The sequence below is a fragment of the Notamacropus eugenii genome, chromosome 1 (genome assembly GCF_028372415.1).
Source record: "Notamacropus eugenii isolate mMacEug1 chromosome 1, mMacEug1.pri_v2, whole genome shotgun sequence".
NCBI lineage: Eukaryota > Metazoa > Chordata > Mammalia > Diprotodontia > Macropodidae > Notamacropus > Notamacropus eugenii.
In genome coordinates this window covers 489,301,848-489,313,748 of record NC_092872.1, presented here as the reverse complement: position 1 = coordinate 489,313,748, position 11,901 = coordinate 489,301,848, and the positions used below count along the sequence as shown (strand labels likewise).

Here is an 11,901-nt window from a genome sequence, read left to right as displayed (position 1 = left end):
ACAGTGACCTCTCTTTCTTCCCCTTAGAACGTCCAGAACTTTTATCTATCCCACATAATTTAGTTCCTCTTTGTGTTGTTGGAACATTCTCCATGTTCTTTAAGGCTCACCTTTGTTAGACTAACCTCTCTGATATGCTTCTCCACCCCTATAGGTCCTCACCTCACAATTCCAGAAGAATAGTAGTGATTTGAGTTATAGCTGCCTGGGCCAACCAACCAAGTTTTCCTCAGATGGTGCCAGTGTTAATTAACATTCATACTTATAAGTCTAGACCAGGAGTTCTTAGCTTTATTCTATGTCATGAACCCATTCGACATTCTGGTGAAGGCTATGAACCCTTTCTTAGAATAATGTCTATATGATGAGTGTGGTGACACACACCTATAATTCTTGATACTAGGGATACCAAGGCCTATAGATTACTTGAGTTTGGGAATTCTGAGCTTTAGTGTGGCTAAAATTTGTTGGTTATCTGTACTAAGTCCAGAACAAATATGGTGGGCCTCTGAGAGCAGAGGGCCACCAAGGTGTCTAGGAAAGGAAGAATCAGTCCAGGTCAGAAAATGAGCAAGTCAAAGGTTCCATGCTAATCAACAGTGATTGGGAATGGCTGTTGCATTTCCATGCTGGGTGAGAGATGGAGACCCAATCTAAAAAAAAGTCTTAAATGCATGAAATAAAATACAGAGGATTACAAAGGAAACCAATCATATTAACCTATGATTATCAATTTTTTTTTTAAAAACAAGTTCATAGAACCCAAGAATTCTCAATTTAGATACTCCAACTCTGGCCTCAGGGATGCATCTTATATATACATCTTTGCTTCCTGTAAGCATTAAAGAATTCAGCGCTGGGCTCGTTGTAAGTATTCAGTGACTATTTATTGAATTGAATGGATTGGAATTATGGAAATTTCTTTTTTGGGGGAGGGGGTTTTGGTTTTTTTGCTTTCATGATCCTAGCCTCCCCTTGACTTGTAACAATTGTTGTCAGTGGAAATGAGACCCAACTCCTCACAAGTTAAAGAACTCACCCTGTGGAATATATGAGAATCTCCTTGAATGGCTGAAGATATGCAAATAATGACTCCCTTCACTAAACATAGGGCCCAAGGGTTCATTTTATTCACCTCTTCCTGGGCCTGATTACTGTAATCTATCTTCTCTCCAGGACACTCAGAACGAAGAGCATGTCATTCTTATCAGCAATGGTAAAAGTAAGTCCAGCTCAATGCAATTCAACATTTAGCTTAAGATGTTACATTATATATTCAGAGGATACGAAGACAGAATGGAAAACAGAATACATTCTCATGAAGCTTATATTATACTGGGGAAATATAACATGAAAACAGATGAATGAATTTAGAACTCAGCACAAATCTCATCTTCCCAGTTCCACCCTTTAACCCCCTTCCTTCTGAGGTTACCTTCCATCTACTCTGTAAATACCTTACATATGTCAATCATTTATTATCTCTCCATTAAAATGTTAGCTTCTTGAAAGCAAGGGTTGTTTTTATCTCTAGCACTAAGCACGGTGTTTAGTACACTTAATAAATACTGCCGACTGACTGAAAAAGCATTTATCAAGTGCTTATGATGTGCCAAGCACTAGGGTTACAAATGTTAAAAGCAAAGACAGTTCTTGCCTTCAACTAGTATTCTAATAGGTTCAAGTCAGATGGTCCAGGAAGGGTACCTTGATCCCAAAAGTTACAGGAATGGTGAGTGGGGAGTAGATTGAAGCACTCCATCTAGGGACAACGGCAGAGTTGACTTGGTCATGGTTCCAGGAGCTGGAAGGGGGAAAGGTAGTAGATTGTCCATACTTTGTCAAAGTGGTTGGCAGAGCTATACAGAAGATGCCTGGGGAATAGAGAGTGAAGCAAAGCATGACTGTGGTCCTCCTGAGATAGTGGGCCAAGAAAGTCAGTCACCAGTGATAACATTAGAGCCAGCTAAGTCTGATTATTTGAGAAAGGAGAGAGCACTAAAAACCTGAGGGATCAGCAGGTTTCCAAGGAAAAGGTTCATAAGCTGATCCTTGAAGAAAGCTGGGAATTCTAAGAAGTTGAGATGATGGTTTTGTCATTGCAACTTAATCCCCAAAACAAAACTAGAGAGAGGTAGATGAATGAATGAAAAAGCACTTTTTATGGGGATATAAATATAGAAACAAGTGCAGTCAGTCCCTGTCCTTAAGGAATTGCCATTCTAATGAGGGAGACAGCATCCAAAGGAGAAGAGTGACTAGGGTCGGGCAACTTCATTCTGAAAGTTACAGGGATGCATAGTAAGTGGAGCTGTAGCAGAGTAGATTGGTACTACCCATCCATGGATCTTGACAAAGTTGATTTCATCATCATGCATGATTCTAGACTTACAAAGAAAGGAAAGGGAAGAAAAGGCGTGGGAAGGTAGGACCAAAGCAAGGAGGAGGTGACTGGAGAGTAGGGAGTGAAGAGAAATATAGCTAGGACCTTCCTGAGATAGTGCTTCTGAAAAGGCACCAGGACACCAAGGTTGTGAGTGAGAAGATTGTCAGAGAGTAAGGGAAGAAAATGAAGATATAAGACTACTGACTAACAACAGCAGCTTTCACCCTAGAGTTTCCCAGCAGTAAGTTTGGAATGCCCTATATTATCAACATTTTCAAACTGCCCCCCCCCCCTTCCCTCTTGGAATCCCTAGCATTTGCAAGATCAGAGCCAAGGAGCCCATCTGTTCTTATCACTAATAAAAATGGCTGTAGCATAATTTAGACAGTTCCCTAACGAGAGAACCTTGTACTGCCATATGAGCTTTGTCTCTCCCACTCCATTGACTCTGATAAAAGGCTCTAATTTTTAGCAGTTTTAGGGCTTTCATTTCTAAGTCTGGTCCCCCCGTCTTATAGGTTTTGTTTTAAAGAGAAAAGGAGATGAAGACACTCAAAGAATCAACACATCACGAAGAAGGCTGAGAGTCATAGATAAGTTACAGATTTAGAACTGGAAAGGAATCTCAAGTGACTATTTAGTTCAACCCCTTCATATTAGTGAAGGGGAAACTGAGGCCCAGAAAAGATTAAGTGACATATCTCATGTCACACAAGAAATGGCAGTACTGAGATTTGGACCTAACTCTTCTAACCTCATATCTAGCACTCTTTCCACTAAGCTATAAAAAGCTATCCAGATAAGGGGAAGATTAAAACTGGTTTTAACTCAGTTTAACTCAGACCCAAGAAGCAGAATTTGTACAGGTTATCTGGGTGAGTCCATGTGGATCCCTCTGTTGCCCAAGACAATTAGCTGGGCCATCAGGGTCTTGCCAAGCTTAGGATGCCTAGATCAATCTTCCTCAGCACTGATGACCCCTGCAGTAATTCAGAGAAGCCCTACCTTGTTTCCTTATCACCATGATTCTTTCTCTTTCCCAAAACTTTCCATGGATCTTCATTCCCCCAGGAAGAAATTCATACTCCTCAGCCTTGTAGTCAAGGCTCACCATAGCCTGGTCATATCCCTACCCCTCCAACTTTATCTCACTCTCCTCCAGATATAGTATTTGTCCTCCAGATATAGTCCCTGTCCTTCAGGAACTTATAGGCTTGCTGGGAAGACAAGGCTAATGTTAAAAAGTAAGGGTAGGGGGTAATTAGGGAGTTTGTGAGAAGTGCCCAAGAAATGGTACAAATGGTAAATGCTTATAAGGAATTGAAGGGAAGGAGAGATGTGTCAGCTGGACAGGTCAAAGAAAACTCTAAAGAGTTTTGGGACTCAAGTTGGGCCTTGAAGGATAAGTAGAAATAAAATAATTAGAAAGAAGACAGAGAGCATTCCAAATAAGGCACTGGGTCAAGGAAAGATATAGAGAAAGGAAAGCTGAACAGTACTGACAAGACCAATTTGGCTAGAGTAGAGGGTTCACCTGAGAGAGCAGTGGAGCTGGGCTTAGTTGTGAATTTCCCTATTTTGAGGGCAATATTTTCCAAGATTGTTACAACACTGAAATCATTGTGACCCACTGACCTGGGCAAGCCATATCTGAGGAAAGAATTTGGGGGTCTCTTGAAGAGGGTCACATAGGAAATTCTTGAAGGACCCCAAGTCTGGACCAGCCTGTGGATTTTCCAGAAATTGTCCATCAACCCTAAAGAATGTAACTTCCTCCTTCCTACTTGATCCTCTCATCTCTTTAAAATGACTTCACTACAGTTATCCTGTAAAATAGAGACAAGCATAGATGATGGGTATTTTTCTCTTCCTGTCCATACCCCTACATTCCCAAATGAGGAGACAGTAGTCAATCCACCCTTTGAGTCACAATCCTCCTCCACTACAAATACTCAACAGCCTCTTTGGCAATCTGGACCCTGCCCCTGTTATTTAAAACACCATTCCCTATCCTGCCTGCCTCGGCCAGCTGCTGCCTCAACCAAACTGATTCCAATGGTGTGAAAAACAGGAAATGGCATTTTTTCTCCTCTTCTCGACAGGTTCATTCTTCTCTTCCCACCTCTTCTGGCTCAAATGGAGATGTCACCAGTGCCCATATGTCACATGGTGGTTTGGGATGTGCAGTACAGCCTTAGTCAAGGGTTCTGACCTTTCCTGCTGAGCTGGAGCTGGGGGAAACATGGCAGCAAGACATCTCAGGCAAGGACAGGGGCTCTGCATTTCTCAGCCAATTTGCCGTGCATCTGGCCTGCAGAACTAGAAAAAGGTAACTCACTTATTTTCTTGAGGGGAAGGGCTGGAGCCAAGTCATCTTTAGGAGAAACTTAGAACCATAAAATCTTAGCGCTGGATAAGTGAGTTAACCTAGACTAGCTCCCACACTTTAAACTGAGGCCTGAAGAAGGAATGTCCTGCCCAAGGTTGTCCTGGGAAGTTATTCTGGGAAAACCAGAACTCTAACAGGTCTCCTGGCTCCCAGTCCACTGCTCTTTTCACTTTGCCATATTGAGTCTTCTCCTAAAACTCCAGGTTCATCTACCACTCCATAGTGCCAGCTATTTTCTCTTAAGGAGTGAACCTAGAAAGAATTTATGTTATTGTCTGGGAAGCTAGACTGAGTTCAGAAAAATGAAAGTGTTTCACATTTTACTGAGAATATGAACATCTGGATTAAGATTGGAAGGGGATTTGGATGGCAAATTTTAAAGCAACCTTATTAAAGGTGACTTCGGGGGCTACTGTAGACAAGATTTCTACCCTGGGTGAGGAAGTACTTTCTAAAAAGTAAAAAAAGAAATCTACTCCCATTTGAGTTGTATTAAGGTTCTAGTAAATAACAAGAGTGAACTAGCCACCCTCCGAGGTTCTTTCTAACTCTAACATTCAAAGATCTAATGTTCGTTCATTCTAATAAACATTGTCTGTGTGCCCAGCACAGTGCTTTGCCCCAAAATGGAAACAAATAAATTAGATACTACCTTCAGAAAGCTTATAGCCTATTAAGAGGGATAATATACATGGACATGAATAAATATAATCCATTGCTGCAGGGGTTCATGTGAGCCAGCACAGGAAAGTGAATAGAGGGCTATCGTTGGAGTTAGAAGGTCTGAGTTTAATTCTTGCTTCTGATACATATAGGCTATTGGATCACAGGCAAGTCACTTAGCCTACAAGTTGCTACTAAGATGATAAAGTTCAGAAGAGGTCTGTGTCTGCATTAGTGGATGGAATTTCTTCCCTGAGAGTTCCCTATATGAGTGGTATCAAGCTCAAACAGAAACAAGGGTCACTAAACCATATATAAGGATCCCAGCAGGCTGAGAGTTGACTTAGAAAACCACACATTAGGATCATTTACATTCTGTTGCATTTTATTTATTTTTAAAAGTATTTCCCAATTATATTTTAATTCAGTTTGGCTCACACTCAAGAGCGCTGCAGGCTGGTGCTTGACATCTCTGTCTCACACCAATAAAATCACAAGCCAAGACAAAAAAATAAAGTTCACAAAAAGATTCACTGATGGATGAGGGAATTAGGGGTGGGGATACACCAGATATCAATAGATGGAGGGGTGGGAGGGATGCAGGCATTGAGCACCCAAAGCATCGGAAAGGACTTGAGTCAAGTCAACGAATCAGAAGAGATAGGAAAATATTAGGCATGGGAGAACAGTAGGAATAAGGCTACAGGATAGAGGCAGGTTTAAGGTCTATAGAAGGACCCTGGCAAAATCCATAGATGGGGCCCCAGAATTAGGTCTCTAGTTCTCTCACATGAACACAACGTGATTCAACCCATCAGTCAGTCAACAAGCATTTATGAAATACCTATTAGACTGTGCAAGTTGCTAGGGATACAAAGGCAAAAATGAAATAGTACTTGCCATCAAGAAGCTTATATCCCATCATGGGAGACCCCAGTACTCACATATATAAAGTAATTGGAGGACTTGAGAGGAGGGAAGACACTAGTAACTGATTAGATCTGAATTTATGTCAGAAAACATGACCTTGAATGGATAGAATAAGAAAGAAGTTGGTTCCCATTGGAGAAAGCTAGAGTTTGGGGAGGGGGCTCATAATGCCACACCAGCCAGACCAGGAACACCCTATACCCACAGGGCACCTCAGCTGGAAGGGCCAGAGTGTTGACCACAAAGAACTGAGCTTGCAAGTTTGCAAGGGCTGGCTCTAAACGGGACTCCTTAAAATCAGATCAGAACATCCCACCTCCTCTGGGGTGGAACAAGCCCTAGAAAGAATTTAGGGTCAAGAGGGTTGGGGCTGGGCAGTCTCAAAGGAGGGCAGAATTAGAGGAAGGGGGCCCCTGGAGTGAAGCCTGCCTGACTTTCCTAGAACAAAGCGGGTAACATTTCCTGCCCCTCCTACTCTGTGTAGCAACAGGCTTGAGCTTTTGTACGTAGTCAGGACTCAATTGTACCGAAGTTGAATATTTTAGGGACCCATGACTGTCCATGTGAGTACTCCTCCCTCTACCAGTATATATCAAGAACCTTCCCAACTGTCTTTAGGAGTTGCTGTGATCATAACATTTATCACCACGTGGCTCAGAGAGGTAATAGGGAAAGTTCTCCAGCCCTCTGGCCCAAGAACCTAATATCTGTTACAGAGACCACACTTGAAACCTTTTCAACTTGTTAGAACCTACCAGGAGTTGGGCTTTCCTGCTATAATCTTGGAGAATCCAGGCTCACCTTTACCATGCTATGACGAGACAGGAAAGAGGAAGATTGTAGTAGAGGGTCTCAAGAGTGAGTTAAATGAATGTGGGTAGTCCAGGGAAAAAAGCTCTGAACTGGGGGACTGGAGGAGTGGAATGAGGGCTGGATTTGTGGTCAAAGGACCTGGTTCAAATCCTGGTTCTGCTACTTGATAACTGTGTGGCCTTCCACAAATCATGTAACCTCTCTTGGATTCAGCTTCCTCATCTGCAAAATGAGAGAGAGGGTTGAACTAGAACTGCAGCTCTAAATCTACAATTCTATGTCCCTTATCCTAACCAACTGACCTTGGACAAATCAGCTCGCTTCTCCAGGACCTATTTCTCCAGTGAAGTACTTAGATTCAATGGAGTTTACAGACTAGATTACCTGGGGGACTGGCTTGAGTGTAAAGAGGTTTATCCACTGGGGTAATAAAGCTAAAGAATTTGTACCAGGCTACAGGATATGATATCTCCCTGTCTTTTGGCTCAGAAACACCTATTTCTCTTATTGCCTTCCCTGAGGGGCTTTTACGAGCAGTCTATAGGCTTAGTGTCTCTTTGTCTGAGTCATTCCCATTTGAGAAGGGAATAAATCAAAGCTGAGTTCCTCTCCCAGCAACAGCTGGTGTTCTGTCCCCAACTTGATGGATTTCAACATCCAGAATTGGAAAGATTCTGGAATTTCTCCCATCTCTCTACCAACTGCCTCTCCCCAACTCCCCACCCCCAAGAATTCCACTTAAGTTTTCAGACCCAAGTCTCCAGGGAGGAGAGGGTGTTTGACACAAAAAGCTGGCGACCAAATCCCTTTCCAAGACCTCTGTGTTGGGGGAGTTTCGTAGGATCACATGACTGAAAGCTGGAAGGGAGAGAGGGGTCATTCAATTCAACCCCTTCATTTTACAGATGAAGAAACAGGGGCCCAGAAACTCCTAGCTGATTTGCCTAAGGTACATAGTTTGAAGTACCTAGGCCCTCTGAATTAAATTACAGTTGTCTCTTAATCACAGTGCTACTCTTCCCAGTAGGGATTTCCCCCATCCTGCAGACTGAGGAGACTGTACTTTGGGGAAGACATTTTGGTGAAGCTTCAGGCCTTCAACCTTGAGGGGTGGGAAAAGGTCCTGTGGCCAGCCCTCAGCAAAGTCCTACACTTTGGCATCAGGTACTGTTACCCTTAAGTACAGGCCTCATATAGATTCTTGATAAGCACTTCTAGGACCCTGGAATCATAGATTTGGAGATGAAAGAGACCTTAGGAACCTCCTCATTTTTACAGTTGAGGGAACTAAGGCCCAGAAACATTAAATGATTTGCCCAAGGTCCCAGAAGTAGCAAGTGGCAGAACCAGGATTTGAATCCAGATTCTCCAACACCAAATCCAGCACTCTTTCCATGGTTCTAATTTTGTGTTTATTGAAAAATGTAATGGAGGAATTGAGTTCAACATTTCCTAAGTACCCATTATGTAAAAGGAACTCTAATAGTAACCACTTACGTCTATCTGACACTTGAATGTTTATAAAGTACTTTCCTCATAATAACCAACCCTTCAAGATTAGCAGTACAGGTATCATTTCTCCCATTTTATAGATGAATAACCTGAGGCTTCAAGAGGGAACATGATTTGCTGAACCTTAGGGTTACACAACTAGGAATTGTCAGGTTTCAGATCTTCTGAGGCCACGTTCAGTGTTCCTTCCCCTACCCTTTTTTCACCTGCATTCTAAGGAAGGTAAGACAGATATGTTCCTGATACAAATACTGAGGCCCAGACTTTTTCTGCTTGAAGTAACTGGCTCAAGATCACTAAGAGAATTAGATCCAGGGTAAGGACTAGAACCCAGATCACTTGTCTCCTAGAGTCCAAAGTTATTTCCATCACACTACAGATTCTTAGGAACATTTTTAGGGACCAGGTAGATTGATGCCCACTCTCCAGAAGCTTAGGAGGGACCTGAGATGTGGGCTACTGCTCCTTTTAGATTCTCCTCCCCACCTCCTTTCCTCCTGCTATCCCCCTGCCCCCCATCCCCTCAGCCTCTTGTTTGTTCTGCTGACAGAATTCTCTTTATCAGCGAGTAACACACACAGGAAGTCCGGCCTGGAATTGTCCATCCCAATCCTGATTTACTGGAGAAGGGAAGCATAAAAAGCCACCCTTCCTTGCCTTGAGAGAGGGACCTCCCATCTCTGCATGAAGTTGACCACTACAACCTGACCGGGACAGATGAGAAAAGAAGAGGCAACAGGGATGGGAGTAAGAGGGCAGCCTCCAAGCCTCCCCAGAGGAGGTGGGGGTAGCCTGGACAGAGTGATGAAGAGGTGTCTAGTGACCCTGATAGGGTCGAGGTTGGGGAGGGAGATCAGTTCTGAGGGCTGAGATGGAGGCGAAGAAGCCATGGGTCTTGGAACAACTACAAAAGCAGGTATGGTTTGGTGTGGTATGGAGTCCATGTAGGGGAGAGGGGCCCCAGAAAGGCAGAGAAATGGGAACTTGTTAACCCAATAGTTCAGTATTGTTGAATGTCTTCTATATAGGACCAGAGAACTGTGGACTGGATGATCCCTGAGATCTCTTCTGGCTCTTATATTCAAATTCCCTTAATGTAGAGGGGAGAATACTGAGGTTCAGAGACCAAAAGGACTTACCCTAAGTCACGTAGCTAATTAGTTCAGGGCTAGGACTAGAATTTGACAACCTGTCCAAACTGTTATCAGTACATATTCCTGTATTAGTCATTTTGCTGTAAGTTTGAATCATCTCCTAGAGTATGATTTACAATGCATTGAGTAAAGAATTGTCTTATATCCTTCTATCTCTCTCCCTTTTTAGCACCTAGCACAATGTTTTACACACAGTAGATCTTTGGTAGATGCTTGTTAGTTGATGCATCCTGAGGTGGTATAGTGATGGAGCCTATGTATCATTATCCAGGTCATGGAGCATAAAATGTCCAAGCTGGAAAGAAATTTAGAATTTGGAATATAAAATGTAGAGCTGAGAGGAATCTTAGAAATAATTTAATCCAAATGAATTTTCTAGATGGGAACAATGCATTCTAGACTGGGGAAGTGACTTGCCCAAAAGTCACAAGGGGAATTAGAAGCAGAGCCAAGGCTAGAACTCAGGTCTCCTGGTGATTATTAAGGAACACAAATAGCGTTTCCTTTTTTAAAAAAGCAAAACTAAAATGAGAAGTGCTGAGGTCACATCTATGGGATTTGACGGCTCATTTCATAATTTCTGTTTCTGAATCGGACACATGCTTTGAGTCAAGGAGGGAGAAGTCATCTGAGAAAAGCCAGGCATCTTTGTCAAGCCTAATCTTCAAGATTTTTTTTTTTGCTCTCCTAGAATGGGCCCTGCAAACTTGTCTGCTGTGTCCAGACTCTTTGCACCATTAACAATAATCCCTCAATTTGGATACAAAGCTTCTGGTCCCACCCCCCACCCCCCACCCCCAAGCTCTTTCATATCTGGTTTCTTATTTAAAGCTTCCAACCTTCCCAGAAGGAAGGCAGGGCAGAAAGAATTGTCCCCATTTTAGAGAGAGATTAAGTGAGGCTCAAAGAAAAAGCAAAAACTAATGATTCAAAGCCATCCAGTGAGTCCGTGGCAGAGCTGGGTCGAGGCTCCAGACCTCTTGTCTCCCTGCCTGGAACTCTTTCCACTTGACCACAGTTGAAAGAGCCAGAGAATTAAAGTTCAGAAAACAGATAATGTAAGGTCAAGGGTTAAATGACATCAATCCACAGATAAGGGGTCCCGAAGAATTGAGGACTGGAAAGAGGCTTTGTTTCCCCAGCCTCTCCAAGGAGCTGGTTAATGGGTTTGGGTTCGGGAAGGGATAATAAAATGGATTTGCAAATAAGTAGTAGGAAAGAGGGAGGAGTCCTGTGATTTCTGGCTTTGGGATACTGTTGCTGGTTGGATACTTACTGCCCTTACTAGGCAGTCCTGGGACCCTAAATGCTTCTCTTTCCTAAGGACTATTCATCTGTTCAGGGTAGCTTATATACTTCTGCAGCCTTGGGAATGCGTTCCTGGTAACACTATCCTTTTAAGTTAAGGATGAATCCAGGATCATGGTCTCCAAGGCGCAGTCACCTAACTTTTTAATCCTGAAGGAGTCCAACAGACTAGAACTAATGAATGTCTGAGTACCCCTGGCTGGGTAAGACTGCAGTGGAAACAGCTCTGTACTAGGAAGCAGGAAATTAATTACATTATCTTGGGTAAGTCACTTAGCTTCCTCAGTCTTCAGTTTATTTGTCAAAGGTGAATAATATAATAATATATTATATAATATAATAATAATATAATATAACTCCCTACTTACAGGAGTGATTTGAACACCAAACATGAAAATTGATAGGGGGTACTTTGAAAGGTATAAAAGTAGGTTATAAGTGAAGTCAGAAGGAAGGGAAAGGGAGAAATGTGGGAATGAGGCAGAGGAAGAAAGGGGAGAAAAGTGTTAAGACTAGAAGTACAACCATATCTAATGACAAAGTGTTCCATGAGAGAAGTATTCCAGGGAGTTTTGCACAACAGGAAAGTGGTGAATGTATCATCTGTAAGTTGTCATTAGCTGGTGAAAGTCTGCAGATCTCTAAAGCAAAAGGTTTTCCTGATGTTCTAGGGGGAGGGCTAGAGGGAGAGCTGGGGGAGGGGGGTGGAGTTGAAGGCAGAGACCCCTGCTCCCTTTACCAAGTAT

The 11,901-nt window shown here is 42.7% G+C and overlaps 1 protein-coding gene across 3 annotated transcripts in view; it reads left to right on the top strand.

Moving 5' to 3' along the window:
• Positions 1 to 4,597: 4,597 nt before the first annotated feature.
• EGFL7 (EGF like domain multiple 7) overlaps positions 4,598 to 11,901 on the top strand; it is a 29,800-nt gene continuing 22,496 nt past the window's right edge. For 2 of the 3 annotated variants that reach the window (XR_011972256.1, XM_072632927.1), the window contains exon 1: positions 9,356 to 9,609. The gene's annotated coding sequence lies outside the window, so the exon portion shown is untranslated. Of the gene's footprint in view, positions 4,716 to 9,355; positions 9,610 to 11,901 lie in introns of those variants that run through there. The other variant, XM_072632928.1, reaches the window with a different exon arrangement.